The sequence below is a fragment of the Zootoca vivipara genome, chromosome 11 (assembly GCF_965207765.1).
Source record: "Zootoca vivipara chromosome 11, rZooViv2.hap1.1, whole genome shotgun sequence".
Classification (NCBI taxonomy): domain Eukaryota; kingdom Metazoa; phylum Chordata; class Lepidosauria; order Squamata; family Lacertidae; genus Zootoca; species Zootoca vivipara.
The window spans coordinates 14,281,806-14,294,074 of NC_142594.1; the positions used below are offsets into that span (position 1 = coordinate 14,281,806).

General features: G+C 41.5%; 1 long non-coding RNA gene across 1 annotated transcript in view; it reads left to right on the plus strand.

The window, feature by feature from the left end:
- Window positions 1-12,269, plus strand: part of LOC148684210 (uncharacterized) — a 49,532-nt gene that overhangs the window by 13,178 nt on the left and 24,085 nt on the right. Inside the window, exon 2 of the long non-coding RNA XR_015946341.1 lies at window positions 11,961-12,023. This is a non-coding gene — a long non-coding RNA (uncharacterized LOC148684210). The remainder of the gene's footprint in view (window positions 1-11,960; window positions 12,024-12,269) is intronic.

The following is a 12,269-nucleotide window of genomic DNA, read 5'->3' on the forward strand; positions in this document are numbered from 1 at the left end:
CTTAGTGTTCTTGCATTTAAGGTGGTATAGCAGTGCTGCTAAGAGGCTGAGCAATGCATTGGAAATTCCTTACTCTGAACATCTCCGTGAACTCGTTTGGTGGTCTTAGGCAAGCCACACACTTGTGACATGAGGATAGTAATGTTGACTTGCCTTACAGGGCTGCAGTAAAGATTGCAGCTACTACACACATGTCAATAAATTATTAGTACTACCACTGTTGATGTTACCTGTACAAGCAGAGCCAAATGGCCTCTGTACAATATCATTTTGTATAGCACGTTCAAGTGTTCAAAGCATTTCACATTTTTAATAGTTGCAGTCCTGTAGGATAATGCCTGCATAGTGGTGGTATTGTAGTGCAGAAGGCATGTGGACTGCATATCCAAATGTTTTGCATTGATGTTCCTAGGTAGTATAAAAAGCTTCATTTTAGATGCATGCCGTTGTAGTAACCAGGTAGTAGGCATGAGAGTTCAAGTAATACACAAAGTTTAGAATTATTAAATTTCTATCCCGCCCTTCCTCCCAAAGGAGGTCAGGACACAGCAAACATAAATAATATCAAAACAATACAATTTGCAATTAATATATATATATATATATATATTAAACAAATAAAAACTAACTATGAAAGCATTTTAAAGCAATTTAAATACAGCAATTCTGTACCCTCACAGAAGCTAATTTCAAGGTTGCCATGGCCACTGTTTTTCAGCCATCAACCGTCTGAGTGAACAGGGATGTTTTAAAATTCCTTCTGAAAGTCAACAGTACAAACAGGGAACTGCCACCAAGAAGGCCCTGTCACAGATCAACGCCAACTGGGCAGCAGCCTCTCCTGCCATTCATAGGGCCAGAGACAGTTGATAATGTGGGGTCCTGTAACTTAAGTCCATCGACCCTGATGGCCTCTTATTCCAGTAATGAGTGATATGGGAAGCAATATTTCTTTCTTTAGAGTAGAAAATATATGGATCTACCAGTATTTGGATTATTACAGCTGCCATGTTACATGCTGCCACTAGTCCTTCTTCACTGCAGGGTAAAATATATTTGATGCTGTTCTTTAACTATGTGGCCTCTTCCAAGTGTTCTTCAAAGTACACCCATATACATATTAATATACATATATCTTGATTGTTGCTGTATCTTAGTCCGCCGTCCCTCCACCTTTTTAAGATAGCCACTCACTTTTTTGGAGACTCCATACTTTCCCATCGTCCTGACTGAAGATCCCATCCCTTTGAACTTTACAAAGTGAAACTGGAAGAAGGGCGGTCATCAATAGTTGCAGCCAGGTCAGCTCCAGAGCTTGGTGGATGACGCATATAATCTTGTCCACTCTATTATTTTTTTTATTTTTTTTAGTGAACTCACTTAAGCTTCACATCTCTCTGAAATTAGCCTTCAGTCCTCAAACTTACTTAGGGCTTGCCGTATCTGCATAACCCATTGAGACGCTTCCTGAAAATAGTGGCGCCTTTGGTGTGCAAAACACCATTGCTCCACAGCGGTTCGTAGGCTCCCTCCTGCCAACCTAGCAGTTCGAAAGCATACCAGCACAGGTAGATACATAGGTACTGCTGTGGCGGGAAGGTAAATGGTGTTTCTGTGTGCTCTGGTTTCCGTCACAGTGTTCTGTTGCGCCAGAAGCGGTTTAGTCATGCTGGCCATATGACCCGGAAAGCTGTCTGTGGACAAACACCGGCTCCCTCGGCCTGAGAGCGCCACAATCCCATAGTTGCCTTTGACTGGACTTAACCGTCCAGGGGTCCTTTACCTTTTTCTTTTTTTCCCATCAGCTCCTTCTAGCAGACAATTTTGACTTTCTCTGTTTTGTTGGTGAGGGAATTTAAAGCCCCCTTTATTGGAGAAAACTTGGCGTCAGGCCTAGTGACGGAAAAGAAGATACACTGGAGCTATTGGGGGGGTTTCTGAGGCAGGCCTGAGTGGCTAGGGCAACCCAGCCAGATGGGCGGGGTAATAATAATAATAAGATGATGATGATGATGATGATGATGATGATGATGATGATGATCTACAGCCAGGTCCCCAGCAGGAGTCACAGGTATTGACACCTGTTCTGGGCCCTTCCTGTCTCTAGGATCCAGACCTGAGGAACACTGTAGTGGACATTGTTCATTTGCCTCCCCATTTGCCTCCCAGAATGTTCTAGAGAGCAATGCTCTCACAGGGCATTGTGGGTAATTACCATTCTGAGTAGCTTGTTTATGAGTATATTATTTATACCCCACCCATCTGGCTAGGTTTCCCAATAGAAACTGTTGCTGCTCCCAACAGAATATTAAAGACACGATAAAACATCAAACGTTAAAAACTTCCCCAAACAGGACTGCCTTCAGGTGTCTTCTAAAAGCCAGATAGAAAGTTGACTGGGAAGAGAGGCCAGGAGGCAGGGTGGCTACAGGAAATATAGGCTGCGAGCTAAAAGCAGAGGAGCCTGAGGAACGGAGGGAAGAGACCCATTGCTGTGGAGAAAGAGCTGGCAAGAAACCAGGGGGAATTTCGCCTCAGGACAGGAAAAGTCATTCACTGCAGGTACAGAAGAACTGGGCCTAAAGGCTGGCACCGTGCCAGATTTCTTAAATTAACTTGAAATGAGGTGGATTTCTAGTAACTACTGGGTATATTAAAAAGGCCCATGCAGGTCTTTGGAGCATTTAACGGTTCACTTGTCTGAAACTTGAAAATAGGATTCGTTTGTAATTCCCTGGCCTACTTCCTCCAGCAGCTACAGACTGACCCCGTCTCTTGGTAACATTTAGGGTACAATCCGTAATTGGTAAATGGCATTTCCGTGTGCTCTGGCTTCTATCACGGTGTCCCAGAAGCAGTTTAGTCCTGCTGGCCACATGACCCAGAAAGCTGTCTGTGGACAAACACCATCTCCCTCGGCCTGAAAGCGAGAAGAGCGCCGCAACCCCATAGTTTCCTTTGACTGAACTTAACCGTCCAGGGGTGGCTTTACCTACAATCCATATCTGAAGAAGTGTGCATGCACACGAAAGCTCATACCAAAATAAAAACTTAGTTGGTCTTTAAGGTGCTACTGAAGGAATTTTTTTATTCTACAATCCATAATTCACAATATCTATCTACTCTGTAGAAAAGGTATGGATAGTATGAGTCAAAAGGGTACATGCTCTGAGGCATAATTCTGTTACTTCACACTTTCCAGAGCTGATCCCTGATTATTTTTGGTCTGGTTCACACATGCATTTTCAAGTTTTCTGCTTGTGCATATACTGTACAGGACTTGCATAAAGCAGTGGGTTTAAAAAAAGTGTTTGTTAAAATTTTAATTTTGTAAATCACAGGATGAAGATGGATCCAGAGCAGAAAGGGGACAAGGTTCTCCTTGCATTGTGCTGCTAGTGATAGATTGATAGTTTATCACAGGGTGGATTTGATTTAAATCAAACTGATTTAAATCACGATTTAAATCACGATTTAAATCACTAGTCAGTAAGGCTTGATTTAAATCATAGTTGATTTAAATCATAAAGACTAATTCTTGCTGGTATAACTTTATTATGCAAGTAGATGAAGATTTTTAGAATAACAACTTTTCATATTAGTTTTTTTATCCCCAGTTTAATAGGTTAATCATTCATATTTGGACAACTTTACTGTTGTACTTAGGAAGGAGAAAAATAATCATTACCTTAATAATAACAATTTAAATAGATTTATTCAACTGAAACAATAACATTTCAGCAAATGTTATTTGCTTAAACAAACATCCATGTTTGTTAACTAATTTGGCTAAACAAAAACAATATATATATATTTTAAGAAACTTAGACTGTCAGCCCAGCCTACACATGAAAAACTTAAATACTGTCCAAACAATCAGAAAAATATTGTTTCTATTCTATTCACTGAACTTCTTGAAACTTAGCACTGAAGGGGTTGCTTCTGTATTCATAGGTTTGTAGAACAATAGGATTAAGGTCTTTTTCTCAACTCTGTTCATGTTATAAAATTTTTGCTGTGAAGAAGAGGCATGTGATCTCTGTTGAGTCAAATTCAGTTTTGAGAACTGCAAAAGTAAACCAAGCACCTGTGATAATATCTTGTAGGCAGAGAAACTGCCCAATAATCTTACAAAAACCTCTGGAAGAGGTGAATGGATTAATGGAATTTATTTACCCCAAAAATTAAACATATACAACCTTATACTACATAATTAAAAAAACTAATCTTTATTTCATGATGGAATAACCTTTGGATGGTAATATGTTTTCCTCAAAAAGCATTTTATTTAAAAAAATCCAATTTAAATCAAAAAAATCGATTTAAATCAAAAAAAATCCGATTTAAATAAAAAAAAATCCGATTTTTTTGATTTTTTTTAAAAAATCATTGATTTTTATCCACCCTGGTTATCACCTGGTTATATATATACCTAGATAATTTTGTTGCCCTTTATTCATTCATAGTCTCCATTCTCGACCCCACTGACCTGGGAGTAAGTCCCATTGAATTAAATAAGGACCTATGAGTGGACATGGTTAAGCAATCTATCAGTTCTGTTGATGGGTTGGGTCCAGTCTTACGAAAGACGGAATGAAATCACGGAGATTAGTTAGTCATGATCTAATAATGTGAAATACATCTATAGTTTGAAAATGGTGAAAGTGGTGAAAGTTGTTGTTTGCACCTCCAAAAACAAATTTCTTAGTTCAAATGCAGTGATAAAAAGCTGACCAAGTGATAGTCGTATTTAACTTAAATCCTACTGATTTCAGTAGGCCTGCTCTAAAGGATAAGTTACGGTAAGTCTGGATCCAACGCTATGTGTGTATGGAATTAATACAATCCTTACAATACTTGGGATTCTTTACAGATCTGTGTGTTTTCCAGGTCAACACCCCCTACTTTTAATTCCAGTGTACTTTCTCTTCACTCCTGATATTGAATTGTGGTACGGTATTTATATCCAGTCTGCAGTGCTGCATTTTTTCATCTGGCACTCCATCCATGTAGGGCTAACAGCTGCCAGAGATATCTACTCAATGCTGATCTCCCAGAAAATGCTTCTGAATATTGAACACTTTGCACAAAAATTGTTTCTGAAATTTAGAAAAGGGGTCTAGCCATTCATCTTCCCTTACGTAATTCAGTATTACTCACTAACAGTGCAACAAAGGACCAGCGGCAAATACTTCCCATCACTTTAAGCAAACAATTGCAAGTTGAAGATCAAAAGAATAGTTAACACCCCCCTTCTGGTTATGAACGCTTCAAGTTACGAGCCCCACACACCCTAAGTCACTTTCTCAATTGCAGTTGAGGTTCACTTATATTATTCTGCCATATTATTCTCCCCAACTACTAACACATTTTTTTTCCTTCCTGTCTTTGTACTCACCCCCAAATCCAAGAATCAAAATCATGGAATCGTACAATTGTAGAGGGGGAAGGGAACCCAAATTATATTTAGGTGCTGTTGGGTTCTTTCGATTTGGGGATGGGTAGGAACATAGGAAGCTGCCTTTTTACAGAGTCAAGTCATTGGTCTATCTAGCTCAATATTGTCTACACCAGCTAGCAGTGGCTCTGCAGAGTTTCAGATGGTGGAGGAGCAGGGGTCAGGAAATGTTTTCAGCAGGGGGCTGGTCCACTGTCCCTCAGACCTTGGGGGGGCGGACTATTTTTTTGGGGGGGGGGGAATGAATGAATTCCTATGCCCCACAAATAACCCTAGCTGGACTAGTGGTCAGGGATGGTGGGAATTGTAGTCCAAAAACAGCTGGAGACCCAAGTTTGGGAAACTGTTCTACACTTTTAAATTTCCTAGTGACTAAAGACACAAAGCACCAGAACTTCCCTCACCCAGCTTTTACAAACCTTAACTGGCTTTGGTAACCCACCATTTACCGTTGCTATAGACATTATATCTTCACTGGCATGTAGGGAGGAGAGGCATTTCTCAGTTCATGCTGGGATTTGGAGACGCAGAGAGTTTCTCCTGCTGCTTCAAGTGTCTCAGAGCTTGGCATGAAGTAAAAAAGCTGACCCTTTCTCAAGCTTTCTGCACGTACTCAATAATTTGGAAGAGACCTGTTGGAGGTTGTTCATCCTGCTCAGCATGAAGTGAAAGGCCCCTCCCACCTTGAAAGTTTTCTGCTTTGCAATGAGGACCCAGGAAGGGAGATGATATTATATTGTCATTGTCATTGTCATTATTTCAATTTATAATAAAAACATAATACAAAGCATAATAAAACATAGTACAGTGGTACCTCTGGTTACAATGCTTCTTGGTTATGAACACTTCAAGTTACGAGCTCCACTAACCCGGAAGTAGCTGCTCCTGGTTGCGAACTTTGCCCAGGATGCAAATGGAAATCATGCGCCGAAGCCAAGTTGCAGAGAACGAGGCAGAGGGCCTTCTCGGTGGTGGCGCTCGCCCTGTGGAACGCCCTCCCATCAGATGTCAAAGAGAAAAACAGCTACCAGATATTTAGAAGACATCTGAAGGCAGCCCTGTTTAGGGAGGCTTTTAATGTTTAATAGATTATTTTATTTCATTTTTTTGTTGGAAGCCAGCCAGATGGGCGGGGTATAAATAAATTATTATTTATTTATTTATTTATTTATTTATTTATTTATTTATATCCCCCCTCACATTTAAGGGGGCATAGATGATAGTGCCAGACAAGCTACTCTGGAGAGAGCCTTCCACAGATGGGGAGCCACCCATTCTCATGTTGCCACCCTCTGAACCTCTTGAGAGGAGGGAGGGACATAGAAAGGGGCCTTGAAAATGACAAGTGCAATGTCCTAGCCGGTTTGTATGGGGAGAGGCGGTCCTTAAAACATTGTGTTCCTGCACCATGAAAGGCTTTATAGGTCAGCACCAGCACTTTAAATGGGGCCCAGAAACTAATTGGTACAGTGGTACCTTGGTTCTCAAACTTAATCCGTTCCAGAAGTCTGTTCCAAAACCAAAGCGTTCCAAAACCAAGGCGTGCTTTCCCATAGAAAATAATGCAAAACAAATTAATGCAAAACAAATTAATCTGTTCCAGACTTTTAAAAACAACCCCTAAAAGAGCAATTTAACATGAATTTTACTATCTAACAAGACAATTAAATCATAAAACGAAAGCAATAATCAATGTACTGTACTATAAAAAATAAGTCAGTATTGTGATGATAGTCAGTGTTGGATGGTGTTTTTTTTATCCTTTTCCGCAGTCACACAGTCAATCAATCAGTAGCTGAACTGGGTTCCACATAGTCACAAAAACAAATTAACCAAAAAAGCTTCAAAAACAAAAACGTAAAATAAATAGCAAAAACAAAAGCACCAAACTTAATCCATTCCGGAAGTCTGTTAGACTTCTGAAATGTTCAAAAACCAAGGTGCAGCTTCTGATTGGTGCAGGCACCCCAGAAACAATAGCTGACAGCTGCATTGGACGTCCGGCTTCCGAAAAACGTTCAAAAACCGGAACACTTCTGGGTTTTCGGCGCTTGGGATCCAAAGTGTTTGAGAACCAAGGCAATTGAGAACCAAGGTACTACTGTATTAAAGTGCTAAGTAACTAGAGACAGATGGCTGCCAGAAAGGAATTGGTAGTCACTGTCGCGCCCCCCCCCCAGCCAGTCACAGCCATTTGTGGAGGCTTGCCCTGAACCCCTTTGTCCTCTTCCTTTCGTGCCTGTTGCAGTGGGCAGGACTTAGGGAGCAGAGTGGATAAAAATGACCAGGATGCTTCGTTGCTGCCTCCTGATTCAGCAGTAAAAGTGCAGTTTGGTAGCCCTGTGGCTTTCATCAATTTGAGATCCGCCACCTGTCCACTTTCCTGGATTGTTATTCTCTGCTTGGAAGGGTGTGTGTTGCAGTCCTTCTGTACCAAGAGCCATGCAGGACGCATACATGTTAACTGGCTGAACCTGGGTTGAGCTTCTGCACCATCATGTTTCCAGTAAGCCTCCATAATTGAATTGCTGGGTATGTGGAGTCATCTCACAGCCCTCTTTGCATGACTCAGCTTCAGGTGAAACTTCCCTTGCAGTCAGCGTTTGAAATTCAGGAGGCGCATTTTGCACCTGGCTATCGGCCACTTGCAACCAAGTGAAGATGCCCGGGTGCCAGAATGGCGCCTGATGTCTCCACCCTCTGGGGATTCTTGGATCTTGACTGTTTTCACACACTAATACCACATCCTGTAGAATTCTACACAGTCCTGTGTAGCGCAGCGTAACTTTTAGGGTGAATATCGACAAGTAGAGCCAGCCTGCATCATCTGTCTCATAAGAGGCCTTGGCTCACATTAAAGTTTTGTGGGGGTGGTGCATTAGGCCATGACTCATCCTTGTGCCCTGCCAGTGTGTTTAGCCATCATATTTGACCAGTAAGTGAACTCAGATTGTCCAGAGAGCTAAACTGAATGATCATCCAAGCCCATAGTGGTCTCTGGAAACCTGCCTTGGCAATCATTGTGTCTGTAAATAAATTAAGGTGTGCATTGGCTCCTACCATTCATTTGCTGGACTACAACTCCCATCATTCCTGGCCATTCATAATGCTATATTTCAGGATCAGGCTTTTTGCACACGGCTGTAAACTTCTATAAAGCCATAAGCTTCCATGCAGGTTGGTAGTGACACACAAACACAAAATGTGATATTGTGCACCTGACGGCATTTCTATGCTGCTTCCTTGCATTTTGCACCTGGACAGAGTTTTAACCGCAAGTCTTCTGTCCTTCCTGTAAATGTTTTGTTGTTGTTTTTAAATTACTATTACAAAATTATTGTGAAAAATTCATGCGGCCATTGATGCGGGTGGGCAAAAGGCAGCTCAGAATGAAAAGAAGCCTTTGCTTTGTATGGACGAAAGGGTGTGGCTTAGGAACCAGATGATGGGAGAAGAAAAATGCTCTTTGTTCTGCAGTCAGGTAAAGCAGGTGGCTTTGCTAAGTAGCCTGATCTGGGATTTGGTATAAAAATGCAGTGAAAAAACTTGGTTCTCGGTCGTATTTGAAGAAGTAATCCTGAAAAATGTAGTAATTGCCAGTGGTTACACTACAGCTCCCGTTTCTTGGAATCCGCTAGTCTATAAACTGCAAGTTTGCTTTTTTTTTAAACCCTATTTTGTTTCATTGTTGTAATTAGCTACTTTGATTTACTGTTAAAATTACTGCAGTTTTTAACATTTTATTGTCCTAAAAACTTCGTGTATCTGGTCCAAGCTTTGTCATTTTTCTGTAGTATAGATGTGTACAGTGCATACAAATTGTAGCATTCATCTGAAGGAGGGGGTTGTGTTGGGTGGGACTCCTTTGCTAGAATAGTGTGAAAACTTGTGTGTAGCCAAGGGGGGGCAGCTGTCCCCCCCCATCAGTGAAAACCAATACAAATAGAAGGTTCTTCCCCCCCCCCCCGCAACCAAAGTGTGCCCCCCCCACAAAAATCCTGGCTACGCCCATGTGTGAAAAGTGAATAGATGGGAAGTGAGGACTGTTGGATGTGGGGGGAATGGATTGTAGTCATACATTTTTGTCAAATCTGAAAATTGGAAATTAGATATTTTTTTTCTTATAGCTGGAGGTCTAGACAAGTAAACCTCCCTCCTCAAATGTACTTTCTTCTTCCTTTTATTAGCCTGCATTAGAATTTAACCCATGTTTTAGATCGATCTTGTGAAGAAAATCCATGCAAAAAACATAGTAAATATTCACAGTGGAATTACTGCAGGCTTTTTATTTCTTTCTTTTTAAGTCCCTGCGTAAATCGGGATTACAAAGTCTTTGTTTGCGTAAAGCAAATTGAAACACGTACACAACCTATTACAATAAGGAATGAACAGGGTGTTTCTCCTCTGTGAATCCTGTGCAAATAGCCAGATTCCGTGCTTTTGAAATTCTTTTGAGTGCAGGTATTTCCCCAATTTTTCATCGCTTCTGGTTCCCTTTCTGGAGATGAATGAAGACAGACCAGTTTTTCAATTGAATCTTATACTGGCCCTTGCAGTGACTCGCTGGCCTCCACAGCAGTTCACAATTTTATAGTAAAAAAAGCAACCTTTCAGATCAGTTGCCTCCTGTCAAGAGCTAATTTTCCAGCAGTCAGGCTTTATCTAGATAAATAATTAGAGAGGGAGATGAAGACTGTCGTGCTGAGTCTGTCTGTCTGTGACACAGTTAATACAGTCGATCTCTCCGCTTTTTCATTTCTGCATAATGCTTGCAGTGCCCGTCTCATTAAAAAAAATCTGTATAGAGGCAATGGGCAACAAAGCCAATTGCTTTGCATTTGTCTAGGATGAATTAATGACACTTCTCATGTATTTGTCAGAAGTAACCAAACAGCTGCATCTTGTATCAGGAACAGAGAAAATCCTGCCTTGCTGGCTTATTCCAAGGCCTTCTACACGGTCATGAAAAAGCACCCGGTGCACAGTCTGTAAGAATATGTAGCATTGTATATTTTAATTTAAGCAGCAAACAAAATCAGTTAAACTTTAGCATTCGCCTTTTCTGCATTGGACAAAAGAGCCTTTTTTTGCTGCTTTCCCTGGGCTGAAAGCTAAATTTAGCTGGAAATCATTTAACGTGGCACTAGAGAGACAGGAGAGAGATGCACACATGTACTGATATTTAATGAGTAGACACTATTGTGAAATATCTTGCACTGTAGCTGTGATTCTCTTTCTCTCTCTTTCATAGATCCCCGTTCAGTCGAGCTGTATTATTGATGTAAACTCCAAGGAACATGTAGTAGTATATTGACAAGTACACATCCTCCCATGTACTGCTTTCGAAAGGGTGTTCGGAAACCCTTTAGTTCTCTCTATTCCTTGGTGGTAGCTTCGGCAACATTTCCTAGGAAGATATGGTTTTAAAAATGGATCAATATCTCGGTGCTTGTATCTGTTGCCACTTTAAAGTGTGATTGCCCTACACATTACCTCGAGGGGGCATGCCACTTCCTTAGGAAACCCAAGTATTTTTTTGAAAAAATAATAATAATTCGCTGCCTAGCCCTTCAGCATACTTTATGACCTCATTCTTTCACAAATCAGGGGGCTGTCGTCTTCCCCCCGCCCCGAATCCTAAATATACTGTCTCTGCCACAGAAGACACATAATTTCCCGCCCCCTCCATTTAAGTAGCATGAGGATCCTTCGCATACACCATGGATTATTTTAATTCTTGATTCTCTGCCTCGTTTTACATAAGGTAGAAAAGATGTTCTAAACGAACATTTCCAACCATAATAATAATTTTTAAAATGTTCTTTTATTTGGGAAGCAGCCTTGTGGCTGGACGTCTCTGCTGCACTTCTTTTCCTTTACTGCAATCTTTCGCTGCCCTGAATTAATTTCTGCGACTCACTTTGGTATATTGAAGGGTGGGGTCCCAGCAGTGGATATGCATATGATGGAAGGGGTGGAGAAATGTGGCTGTTCTGCCAGCCCAAGAACCATAGAGGCAGTTGCCTGCTCTCTTGTGGCTTTTCGTTTTTAAAAAACTAAACTCCTTTGCGTTTCCATATGATAGGAAAGCAAAAGGCTTTCTTTCCAATATAATGGAGCCATTAACATCTATTAATAATGCAGACAGGGTAAGTAGCTGGAGTTGGCGATCCCAAGGGGCCTCGTGAAACAGATGTGCACTGTATCTTCCCGGATTTGATGGCTGCTGGGGTTGAGGGGGTCGCTGTGGTTCCTGTTTATTTCCTCTGGCAGTGGTTTTCTAATTTAAGCACCTCTGTCTCCTGGCTACAGTAGCCTGCTGTGATGCAGAGGTGGGGAGAGGGTGGGATGGAGAGAGAGAGAGAGAGAGAGAGAGAGAGAGAGAGAGAGAGAGAGAGAGAGAGAAGAGTAGGAGATGGGTGCCAGCACAGATTGGTAGTGCTTCTGCATAGCTCCCAAGCTGACCTGTTCCCCTCTTTTCTCCTCTGCCTTTTCTTCGCAGAGGCATCCGCCGGGGGAAGCTGAACGGGAGAGCGGCTTCTCCTTTTGTTAACATATTGGAAAGGTAAGCGCCTTCCTTGCTGCCGACTTGGAATACTGCTGTGTTGTGCATGCATCTTACCGGAGACGGGATACAAAGCCCCTTGGAAAACCTGTCCCGTCCTGTGTCATTCGACACAATGCTGTAAGTAAGCCTGAAAATGGAGAGAGCATTATTTCTCTCCTCCTCCGCCGGCCCCCACCCTGCTTCCTTTCTTCTTCTTCTTCTTCTTCTTCTTCTTCTTCTTCTTCTTCTTCTTCTTCTTCTTCT